This window comes from Drosophila subpulchrella, unplaced genomic scaffold (genome assembly GCF_014743375.2).
Source record: "Drosophila subpulchrella strain 33 F10 #4 breed RU33 unplaced genomic scaffold, RU_Dsub_v1.1 Primary Assembly Seq144, whole genome shotgun sequence".
NCBI classification, from domain to species: domain Eukaryota; kingdom Metazoa; phylum Arthropoda; class Insecta; order Diptera; family Drosophilidae; genus Drosophila; species Drosophila subpulchrella.
In genome coordinates, this window is record NW_023665485.1 from 50,001 (window position 1) to 62,500 (window position 12,500).

General features: G+C 33.0%; 2 non-coding genes across 2 annotated transcripts in view; both read left to right on the plus strand.

Moving 5' to 3' along the window:
- LOC119558853 overlaps positions 1-3,225 on the plus strand; it is a 3,971-nt gene extending 746 nt beyond the window's left edge. The window contains exon 1 of the ribosomal RNA XR_005220476.1: positions 1-3,225. This exon is cut by the window's left edge and continues 746 nt beyond it. This is a non-coding gene — a ribosomal RNA (large subunit ribosomal RNA).
- An 8,997-nt stretch (positions 3,226-12,222) lies between these two features.
- LOC119558845 overlaps positions 12,223-12,500 on the plus strand; it is a 1,993-nt gene continuing 1,715 nt past the window's right edge. Inside the window, exon 1 of the ribosomal RNA XR_005220468.1 lies at positions 12,223-12,500. This exon is cut by the window's right edge and continues 1,715 nt beyond it. This is a non-coding gene — a ribosomal RNA (small subunit ribosomal RNA).

A 12,500-nucleotide genomic window follows, 5' to 3' on the forward strand; every position in this document is an offset into this window, starting at 1 on the left:
CAATGCGAAAGATTCAGGATACCTTCGGGACCCGTCTTGAAACACGGACCAAGGAGTCTAACATATGTGCAAGTTATTGGGATATAAACCTAATAGCGTAATTAACTTGACTAATAATGGGATTAGTTTTTTAACTATTTATAGCTAATTAACACAATCCCGGGGCGTTCTATATAGTTATGTATAATGATATTTATATTATTTATGCCTCTAACTGGAACGTACCTTGAGCATATATGCTGTGACCCGAAAGATGGTGAACTATACTTGATCAGGTTGAAGTCAGGGGAAACCCTGATGGAAGACCGAAACAGTTCTGACGTGCAAATCGATTGTCAGAATTGAGTATAGGGGCGAAAGACCAATCGAACCATCTAGTAGCTGGTTCCTTCCGAAGTTTCCCTCAGGATAGCTGGTGCATTTTAATGTTATATAAAATAATCTTATCTGGTAAAGCGAATGATTAGAGGCCTTAGGGTCGAAACGATCTTAACCTATTCTCAAACTTTAAATGGGTAAGAACCTTAACTTTCTTGATATGAAGTTCAAGGTTATGATATAATGTGCCCAGTGGGCCACTTTTGGTAAGCAGAACTGGCGCTGTGGGATGAACCAAACGTAATGTTACGGTGCCCAAATTAACAACTCATGCAGATACCATGAAAGGCGTTGGTTGCTTAAAACAGCAGGACGGTGATCATGGAAGTCGAAATCCGCTAAGGAGTGTGTAACAACTCACCTGCCGAAGCAACTAGCCCTTAAAATGGATGGCGCTTAAGTTGTATACCTATACATTACCGCTAAAGTAGATGATTTATATTACTTGTGATATAAATTTTGAAACTTTAGTGAGTAGGAAGGTACAATGGTATGCGTAGAAGTGTTTGGCGTAAGCCTGCATGGAGCTGCCATTGGTACAGATCTTGGTGGTAGTAGCAAATAATCGAATGAGACCTTGGAGGACTGAAGTGGAGAAGGGTTTCGTGTGAACAGTGGTTGATCACGAGTTAGTCGGTCCTAAGTTCAAGGCGAAAGCCGAAAATTTTCAAGTAAAACACAAATGCCATACAAATATAATTATATTATATAAATCAAGCTAATTAATATACTTGAATAATTTTGAACGAAAGGGAATACGGTTCCAATTCCGTAACCTGTTGAGTATCCGTTTGTTATTAAATATGGGCCTCGTGCTCATCCTGGCAACAGGAACGACCATAAAGAAGCCGTCGAGAGATATCGGAAGAGTTTTCTTTTCTGTTTTATAGCCGTACTACCATGGAAGTCTTTCGCAGAGAGATATGGTAGATGGGCTAGAAGAGCATGACATATACTGTTGTGTCGATATTTTCTCCTCGGACCTTGAAAATTTATGGTGGGGACACGCAAACTTCTCAACAGGCCGTACCAATATCCGCAGCTGGTCTCCAAGGTGAAGAGTCTCTAGTCGATAGAATAATGTAGGTAAGGGAAGTCGGCAAATTAGATCCGTAACTTCGGGATAAGGATTGGCTCTGAAGATTGAGATAGTCGGGCTTGATTGGGAAACAATAACATGGTTTATGTGCTCGTTCTGGGTAAATAGAGTGTCTGGCATTTATGTTGGTCACTTGTTCCCCGGATAGTTTAGTTACGTAGCCAATTGTGGAACTTTCTTGCTAAAATTTTTAAGAATACTAATTGGGTTAAACCAATTAGTTCTTATTAATTATAACGATTATCAATTAACAATCAATTCAGAACTGGCACGGACTTGGGGAATCCGACTGTCTAATTAAAACAAAGCATTGTGATGGCCCTAGCGGGTGTTGACACAATGTGATTTCTGCCCAGTGCTCTGAATGTCAAAGTGAAGAAATTCAAGTAAGCGCGGGTCAACGGCGGGAGTAACTATGACTCTCTTAAGGTAGCCAAATGCCTCGTCATCTAATTAGTGACGCGCATGAATGGATTAACGAGATTCCTACTGTCCCTATCTACTATCTAGCGAAACCACAGCCAAGGGAACGGGCTTGGAATAATTAGCGGGGAAAGAAGACCCTTTTGAGCTTGACTCTAATCTGGCAGTGTAAGGAGACATAAGAGGTGTAGAATAAGTGGGAGATATTAGACTTCGGTTTGGTATCGCCAATGAAATACCACTACTCTTATTGTTTCCTTACTTACTTGATTAAATGGAACGTGTATCATTTCCTAGCCATTATACGGATATATTTATTATATCTTATGGTATTGGGTTTTGATGCAAGCTTCTTGATCAAAGTATCACGAGTTTGTTATATAATCGCAAACAAATTCTTTAATAAAACGGTGCATTTATGTATTTTTGATTTGAAAATTTGGTATAACTCCAATTACTCAGGTATGATCCAATTCAAGGACATTGCCAGGTAGGGAGTTTGACTGGGGCGGTACATCTCTCAAATAATAACGGAGGTGTCCCAAGGCCAGCTCAGTGCGGACAGAAACCACACATAGAGCAAAAGGGCAAATGCTGACTTGATCTCGGTGTTCAGTACACACAGGGACAGCAAAAGCTCGGCCTATCGATCCTTTTGGTTTAAAGAGTTTTTAACAAGAGGTGTCAGAAAAGTTACCATAGGGATAACTGGCTTGTGGCGGCCAAGCGTTCATAGCGACGTCGCTTTTTGATCCTTCGATGTCGGCTCTTCCTATCATTGTGAAGCAAAATTCACCAAGCGTTGGATTGTTCACCCATGCAAGGGAACGTGAGCTGGGTTTAGACCGTCGTGAGACAGGTTAGTTTTACCCTACTAATGACAAAACGTTGTTGCGACAGCATTCCTGCGTAGTACGAGAGGAACCGCAGGTACGGACCAATGGCACAATACTTGTTCGAGCGAACAGTGGTATGACGCTACGTCCGTTGGATTATGCCTGAACGCCTCTAAGGTCGTATCCGTGCTGGACTGCAATGATAAATAAGGGGCAATTTGCATTGTATGGCTTCTAAACCATTTAAAGTTTATAATTTACTTTATAAACGACAATGGATGTGATGCCAATGTAATTTGTAACATAGTAAATTGGGAGGATCTTTGATCACCTGATGCCGCGCTAGTTACATATAAAAGCATTATTTAATACAATGACAAAGCCTAGAATCAATTGTAAACGACTTTTGTAACAGGCAAGGTGTTGTAAGTGGTTGAGCAGCTGCCATACTGCGATCCACTGAAGCTTATCCTTTGCTTGATGATTCGATAATAAAGATGTTGCAAGCGGGCATAATCATTATGCTTGCTTGCAGCATCGCACGCCACTTTGTTTGTGGTGTGTAAGGTAGGGAAGAAGAAATATAAAAGACCTAAATTGGAAACATCAATATATAAGTAAATATTGAACAAACAAAATGTATCGTCATCTTATTAGTGACGCGATGATAAAGTGGCAAACATATTCCATGTATAAATATTCCTATGGTATTAAAATTCAAGTAAAGAGGACATATATAAAAGTTTGTATATATGGTTCATTCAATGGTAGCAGCGGTTGGTTGGTTGGTGTCTGCTCCTCTTATTGTTCAAAACTTATGTTATGGTAGCAAGTCTATATCGTCATATTATTAGTGACGCGAAAAAGTAGTGGCAAAACATATTCCATGTATAAATAAATATTCCTATGGTATTGAAATTCAAGTAAAGAGGCCATTCAAGTAAAGAGGACTTATATAAATATAAGTATATATAATGGTAGCAGCGCGGTTGGTTGGTTGGTGTGTCTGCTCCTCTTATTGTTCAAAACTTATGTTATGGTAGCAAGACTGTATCGTCATATTATTAGTGACGCGAAAAAGTAGTGGCAAAACATATTCCATGTATAAATATTCCTATGGTATTGAAATTCAACTAAAGAGGACATATAAAATTACTATCAATGGTAGCAGTGGTTGGTTGGTTGGTGGTTGGTTGGCGGCTGCTCCTATTATTGTTCAAGACTTATGTTATGGTAGCAAGTCTGTATCGTCATATTAATTATTAGTGACGCGAAAAAGTAGTGGAAATCATATTCCATGTATAAATAGATTCCTATGGTAATGAAATTTTCAAGTAAAGAGAGGACCATTCAAGTAAGAGGACATATAAAAAGTAAGTATATGTTCCTCCAATGGTAGCAGTGGTTGGTTGGTTGGCGGCTGATCCTCTTATTGTTCAAAACTTATTTTATCAATATGAGTTTGGCAATACAATAAAGAAGACCAATCTAATCCATATAAAACTAAATGTATTATATGGATATGCTTAGGAAACCCATATATTCATAAAAAAAAATTATGTATAGAAAATTATACATATATCTTTTATATAAATGAATCGTATGGATATCGCCTTATGGTAGGTATAATAACTTTTTAAGGCATAATAATGTATAATATAGAAAATATACATTGAAATATAAATGCATTTTTATAGATATGGCGGCATATAAGTGCCATATACACAAGAATAAATAATAGAATTTACCAATATATAATTAAAATGAGATATATAAACCTAGTGAGGGGCTGCACTAGTATATGAATCGTATGGATATGGCTTATAGGTATAATACCTATAAGGCATAATAATGTATAATATAATAAATATAAATTAAGATATGAATGAATTATATAAATATGGCATAGAAATGCCATATACATACATAAGAATAAATGGTAGAATTTACCCATATATCACTGAAACACGATATATAAACCTAATGATAGCTGGCACTAGTACTGTAAACATGCACGCAATAGTGCGTGGGGTAAAAAACTACTATAGGGAGGTGGTCGTTGGCGGGCCCCTCCTCGTATTGGTCAAAACTTATGTTATGCATATGAATTTGTCAATACTATATAGAACGCCAAGCATATCCATATAAACTATGGATATGCATAGAAATCCATACAAAAGTAAAAAAAAATTATGTATAGAAAAATATACATATATTTATATAAGTGAATCGTATGGATATGGCTTATAGGTATAATACCTATAAGGCATAATAATGTATAACAAGTAAATATACATTGAAATGTGAATGCATTGTATGGATATGGCATATAAATGCCATATATATAGAAATAAATTGTATATCAATGATATAACAATTATAAACCTAGTGAGGGGCGGCACTAGTGAATGAATCGTATGGATATGGCTTATAGGTATAATACCTATAAGGCATAATAATGTATAATATAATAAATATACATTAAGATATGAATGGATTGTATAAATATGGCATAGAAATGCCATATACATAAGAATAAATGGTAGAATTTACCCATATATCACTGAAACACGATATATAAACCTAGTGATAGCTGGCACTAGTACTGTAAACAGGCACGCAATAGTGCGTGGGGTAAAAAACTACTATAGGGAGGTGGTCGTTGGCGGGCCCCTCCTCGTATTGGTCAAAACTTATGTTATGCATATGAATTTGTCAATACTATATAGAACGCCAAGCATATCCATATAAACTATGGATATGCATAGAAATCCATACAAAAGTAAAAAAAAATTATGTATAGAAAAATATACATATATTTATATAAGTGAATCGTATGGATATGGCTTATAGGTATAATACCTATAAGGCATAATAATGTATAACAAGTAAATATACATTGAAATGTGAATGCATTGTATGGATATGGCATATAAATGCCATATATATAGAAATAAATTGTATATCAATGATATAACAATTATAAACCTAGTGAGGGGCGGCACTAGTGAATGAATCGTATGGATATGGCTTATAGGTATAATACCTATAAGGCATAATAATGTATAATATAATAAATATACATTAAGATATGAATGGATTGTATAAATATGGCATAGAAATGCCATATACATAAGAATAAATGGTAGAATTTACCCATATATCACTGAAACACGATATATAAACCTAGTGATAGCTGGCACTAGTACTGTAAACAGGCACGCAATAGTGCGTGGGGTAAAAAACTACTATAGGGAGGTGGTCGTTGGCGGGCCCCTCCTCGTATTGGTCAAAACTTATGTTATGCATATGAATTTGTCAATACTATATAGAACGCCAAGCATATCCATATAAACTATGGATATGCATAGAAAACCATACAAAAGTAAAAAAAAATTATGTATAGAAAAATATACATATATTTATATAAGTGAATCGTATGGATATGGCTTATAGGTATAATACCTATAAGGCATAATAATGTATAACAAGTAAATATACATTGAAATGTGAATGCATTGTATGGATATGGCATATAAATGCCATATATATAGAAATAAATTGTATATCAATGATATAACAATTATAAACCTAGTGAGGGGCGGCACTAGTGAATGAATCGTATGGATATGGCTTATAGGTATAATACCTATAAGGCATAATAATGTATAATATAATAAATATACATTAAGATATGAATGGATTGTATAAATATGGCATAGAAATGCCATATACATAAGAATAAATGGTAGAATTTACCCATATATCACTGAAACACGATATATAAACCTAGTGATAGCTGGCACTAGTACTGTAAACAGGCACGCAATAGTGCGTGGGGTAAAAAACTACTATAGGGAGGTGGTCGTTGGCGGGCCCCTCCTCGTATTGGTCAAAACTTATGTTATGCATATGAATTTGTCAATACTATATAGAACGCCAAGCATATCCATATAAACTATGGATATGCATAGAAAACCATACAAAAGTAAAAAAAAATTATGTATAGAAAAATATACATATATTTATATAAGTGAATCGTATGGATATGGCTTATAGGTATAATACCTATAAGGCATAATAATGTATAACAAGTAAATATACATTGAAATGTGAATGCATTGTATGGATATGGCATATAAATGCCATATATATAGAAATAAATTGTATATCAATGATATAACAATTATAAACCTAGTGAGGGGCGGCACTAGTGAATGAATCGTATGGATATGGCTTATAGGTATAATACCTATAAGGCATAATAATGTATAATATAATAAATATACATTAAGATATGAATGGAATTGTATAAATATGGCATAGAAATGCCATATACATAAGAATAAATGGTAGAATTTACCCATATATCACTGAAACACGATATATAAACCTAGTGATAGCTGGCACTAGTACTGTAAACAGGCACGCAATAGTGCGTGGGGTAAAAAACTACTATAGGGAGGTGGTCGTTGGCGGGCCCCTCCTCGTATTGGTCAAAACTTATGTTATGCATATGAATTTGTCAATACTATATAGAACGCCAAGCATATCCATATAAACTATGGATATGCATAGAAATCCATACAAAAGTAAAAAAAATTATGTATAGAAAAATATACATATATTTATATAAGTGAATCGTATGGATATGGCTTATAGGTATAATACCTATAAGGCATAATAATGTATAACAAGTAAATATACATTGAAATGTGAATGCATTGTATGGATATGGCATATAAATGCCATATATATAGAAATAAATTGTATATCAATGATATAAACAATTATAAACCTAGTGAGGGGCGGCACTAGTGAATGAATCGTATGGATATGGCTTATAGGTATAATACCTATAAGGCATAATAATGTATAATATAATAAATATACATTAAGATATGAATGGATTGTATAAATATGGCATAGAAATGCCATATACATAAGAATAAATGGTAGAATTTACCCATATATCACTGAAACACGATATATAAACCTAGTGATAGCTGGCACTAGTACTGTAAACAGGCACGCAATAGTGCGTGGGGTAAAAAACTACTATAGGGAGGTGGTCGTTGGCGGGCCCCTCCTCGTATTGGTCAAAACTTATGTTATGCATATGAATTTGTCAATACTATATAGAACGCCAAGCATATCCATATAAACTATGGATATGCATAGAAATCCATACAAAAGTAAAAAAAATTATGTATAGAAAAATATACATATATTTATATAAGTGAATCGTATGGATATGGCTTATAGGTATAATACCTATAAGGCATAATAATGTATAACAAGTAAATATACATTGAAATGTGAATGCATTGTATGGATATGGCATATAAATGCCATATATATAGAAATAAATTGTATATCAATGATATAACAATTATAAACCTAGTGAGGGGCGGCACTAGTGAATGAATCGTATGGATATGGCTTATAGGTATAATACCTATAAGGCATAATAATGTATAATATAATAAATATACATTAAGATATGAATGGATTGTATAAATATGGCATAGAAATGCCATATACATAAGAATAAATGGTAGAATTTACCCATATATCACTGAAACACGATATATAAACCTAGTGATAGCTGGCACTAGTACTGTAAACAGGCACGCAATAGTGCGTGGGGGTAAAAAACTACTATAGGGAGGTGGTCGTTGGCGGGCCCCTCCTCGTATTGGTCAAAACTTATGTTATGCATATGAATTTGTCAATACTATATAGAACGCCAAGCATATCCATATAAACTATGGATATGCATAGAAAACCATACAAAAGTAAAAAAAAATTATGTATAGAAAAATATACATATATTTATATAAGTGAATCGTATGGATATGGCTTATAGGTATAATACCTATAAGGCATAATAATGTATAACAAGTAAATATACATTGAAATGTGAATGCATTGTATGGATATGGCATATAAATGCCATATATATAGAAATAAATTGTATATCAATGATATAACAATTATAAACCTAGTGAGGGGCGGCACTAGTGAATGAATCGTATGGATATGGCTTATAGGTATAATACCTATAAGGCATAATAATGTATAATATAATAAATATACATTAAGATATGAATGGATTGTATAAATATGGCATAGAAATGCCATATACATAAGAATAAATGGTAGAATTTACCCATATATCACTGAAACACGATATATAAACCTAGTGATAGCTGGCACTAGTACTGTAAACAGGCACGCAATAGTGCGTGGGGTAAAAAACTACTATAGGGAGGTGGTCGTTGGCGGGCCCCTCCTCGTATTGGTCAAAACTTATGTTATGCATATGAATTTGTCAATACTATATAGAACGCCAAGCATATCCATATAAACTATGGATATGCATAGAAAACCATACAAAAGTAAAAAAAAATTATGTATAGAAAAATATACATATATTTATATAAGTGAATCGTATGGATATGGCTTATAGGTATAATACCTATAAGGCATAATAATGTATAACAAGTAAATATACATTGAAATGTGAATGCATTGTATGGATATGGCATATAAATGCCATATATATAGAAATAAATTGTATATCAATGATATAACAATTATAAACCTAGTGAGGGGCGGCACTAGTGAATGAATCGTATGGATATGGCTTATAGGTATAATACCTATAAGGCATAATAATGTATAATATAATAAATATACATTAAGATATGAATGGATTGTATAAATATGGCATAGAAATGCCATATACATAAGAATAAATGGTAGAATTTACCCATATATCACTGAAACACGATATATAAACCTAGTGATAGCTGGCACTAGTACTGTAAACAGGCACGCAATAGTGCGTGGGGTAAAAAACTACTATAGGGAGGTGGTCGTTGGCGGGCCCCTCCTCGTATTGGTCAAAACTTATGTTATGCATATGAATTTGTCAATACTATATAGAACGCCAAGCATATCCATATAAACTATGGATATGCATAGAAATCCATACAAAAGTAAAAAAAAATTATGTATAGAAAAAATATACATATATTTATATAAGTGAATCGTATGGATATGGCTTATAGGTATAATACCTATAAGGCATAATAATGTATAACAAGTAAATATACATTGAAATGTGAATGCATTGTATGGATATGGCATATAAATGCCATATATATAGAAATAAATTGTATATCAATGATATAACAATTATAAACCTAGTGAGGGGCGGCACTAGTGAATGAATCGTATGGATATGGCTTATAGGTATAATACCTATAAGGCATAATAATGTATAATATAATAAATATACATTAAGATATGAATGGATTGTATAAATATGGCATAGAAATGCCATATACATAAGAATAAATGGTAGAATTTACCCATATATCACTGAAACACGATATATAAACCTAGTGATAGCTGGCACTAGTACTGTAAACAGGCACGCAATAGTGCGTGGGGTAAAAAACTACTATAGGGAGGTGGTCGTTGGCGGGCCCCTCCTCGTATTGGTCAAAACTTATGTTATGCATATGAATTTGTCAATACTATATAGAACGCCAAGCATATCCATATAAACTATGGATATGCATAGAAATCCATACAAAAGTAAAAAAAAATTATGTATAGAAAAATATACATATATTTATATAAGTGAATCGTATGGATATGGCTTATAGGTATAATACCTATAAGGCATAATAATGTATAACAAGTAAATATACATTGAAATGTGAATGCATTGTATGGATATGGCATATAAATGCCATATATATAGAAATAAATTGTATATCAATGATATAACAATTATAAACCTAGTGAGGGGCGGCACTAGTGAATGAATCGTATGGATATGGCTTATAGGTATAATACCTATAAGGCATAATAATGTATAATATAATAAATATACATTAAGATATGAATGGATTGTATAAATATGGCATAGAAATGCCATATACATAAGAATAAATGGTAGAATTTACCCATATATCACTGAAACATGATATATAAACCTAGTGATAGCTGGCACTAGTACTGTAAACAGGCACGCAGTAGTGCGTGGGGTAAAAAACTACTATAGGGAGGTGGTCGTTGGCGGGCCCCTCCTCGTATTGGTCAAAACTTATGTTATGCGTAAACATATGATTTTGTCAATACTATAAAGAAAACTTGTTTTGTACATACAAAACTAAATGAATTATATGGATATTGAAAAATAAATGGCATTATATCCATATAATGAAAATATACTTGTATTCTCTTATTATAAGAGAGAATACCGTATAGTTGGTTGGCAAAGACAATTGAAAATACCCGAATTGCAGATGATGGGTTCAAAAACTACTATAGGGTGGTGTAGCAAATAATATGAAGATGATATATCCATATAATGGATATACACTAGTATTCTCTTATTATAATAGAGAATACCATATAAATGGTTGGCAAAGACAATTGAAAATACCCGAATTGAAGTTGACGGGTTCAAAAACTATTATAGGGTGATGTAGCAAATAAAATAATGAAGATATATCCATATAATGGAATTATATGTGTATTCTCTTATTATATGAGAGAGTACCAAACGGTTGATTGGCAAAGACAATTGAAAATACCCGAATTAAAGATATTGGGTCCAAAAACTACTATAGGATGGTCAATGGGCCGGCCATCTACTATTGACGTGACAAAATACTGTCTGTCGGTAGAGAAGATATTAATCCGTCAAATTTGTTTCTTTATTCATTTATGAATATGAGACTTGGCTCCACGGTTAATATTTTAAGCCCAAAGATAATAATGTTGAAACAAAGGCCAAGGTTTCTATTATACATAGAATAACAAATTGTTTCCGAACTTTATCGTTAATCCAAATAAATAATTACAATTGAGGCAGGCTAATAATGATATATATTTTGTATTGATAATCTTGATATATATGTATATTGGTCTGCCATTATCACATACTGAGTTATGTGATAATTCCCTGCGGGGATAAATTAAAAGAGGTGTCCCTATATTAAAAGAAAATAATATATATATATATTATTTTTTCTAACGTACATATCATATATGCGCTCGGTTTTATATTATATATTACCAAAGAGTCTTATATGAATATATACAGATAAATTTTAAATTTATCATCAAAATACAAATGATTTAATTCAATATTTTATATTGGTTAAACAAAAATTGTACATGTGTGGATACAATAATGACGTATGTCGAACAAAAAAGATATTTTAGAATGAAATATGCAAATATAAAGAAAATTATTACGTATTACGAAAAAAAATATTGTGTTTTTAACATCAATAATTAAAAAACTTGTTATTATTAGTGGCGGAACAAGTATATATTGTGAAAACAACAAACGTATACGAATGCTATATAAAAATGGCCGTATTCGATAGAAAACAATCTATAAAATTTATATTGCTAATTTCTATTCAAAAATATGAATGAAATATGAATAAAAACATTATTCTGGTTGATCCTGCCAGTAGTTATATGCTTGTCTCAAAGATTAAGCCATGCATGTCTAAGTACACACGAATTAAAAGTGAAACCGCAAAAGGCTCATTATATCAGTTATGGTTCCTTAGATCGTTAACAGTTACTTGGATAACTGTGGTAATTCTAGAGCTAATACATGCAATTAAAACATGAACCTTATGGGACATGTGCTTTTATTAGGCTAAAACCAAGCGATCGCAAGATCGTTATATTGGTTGAACTCTAGATAACATGCAGATCGTATG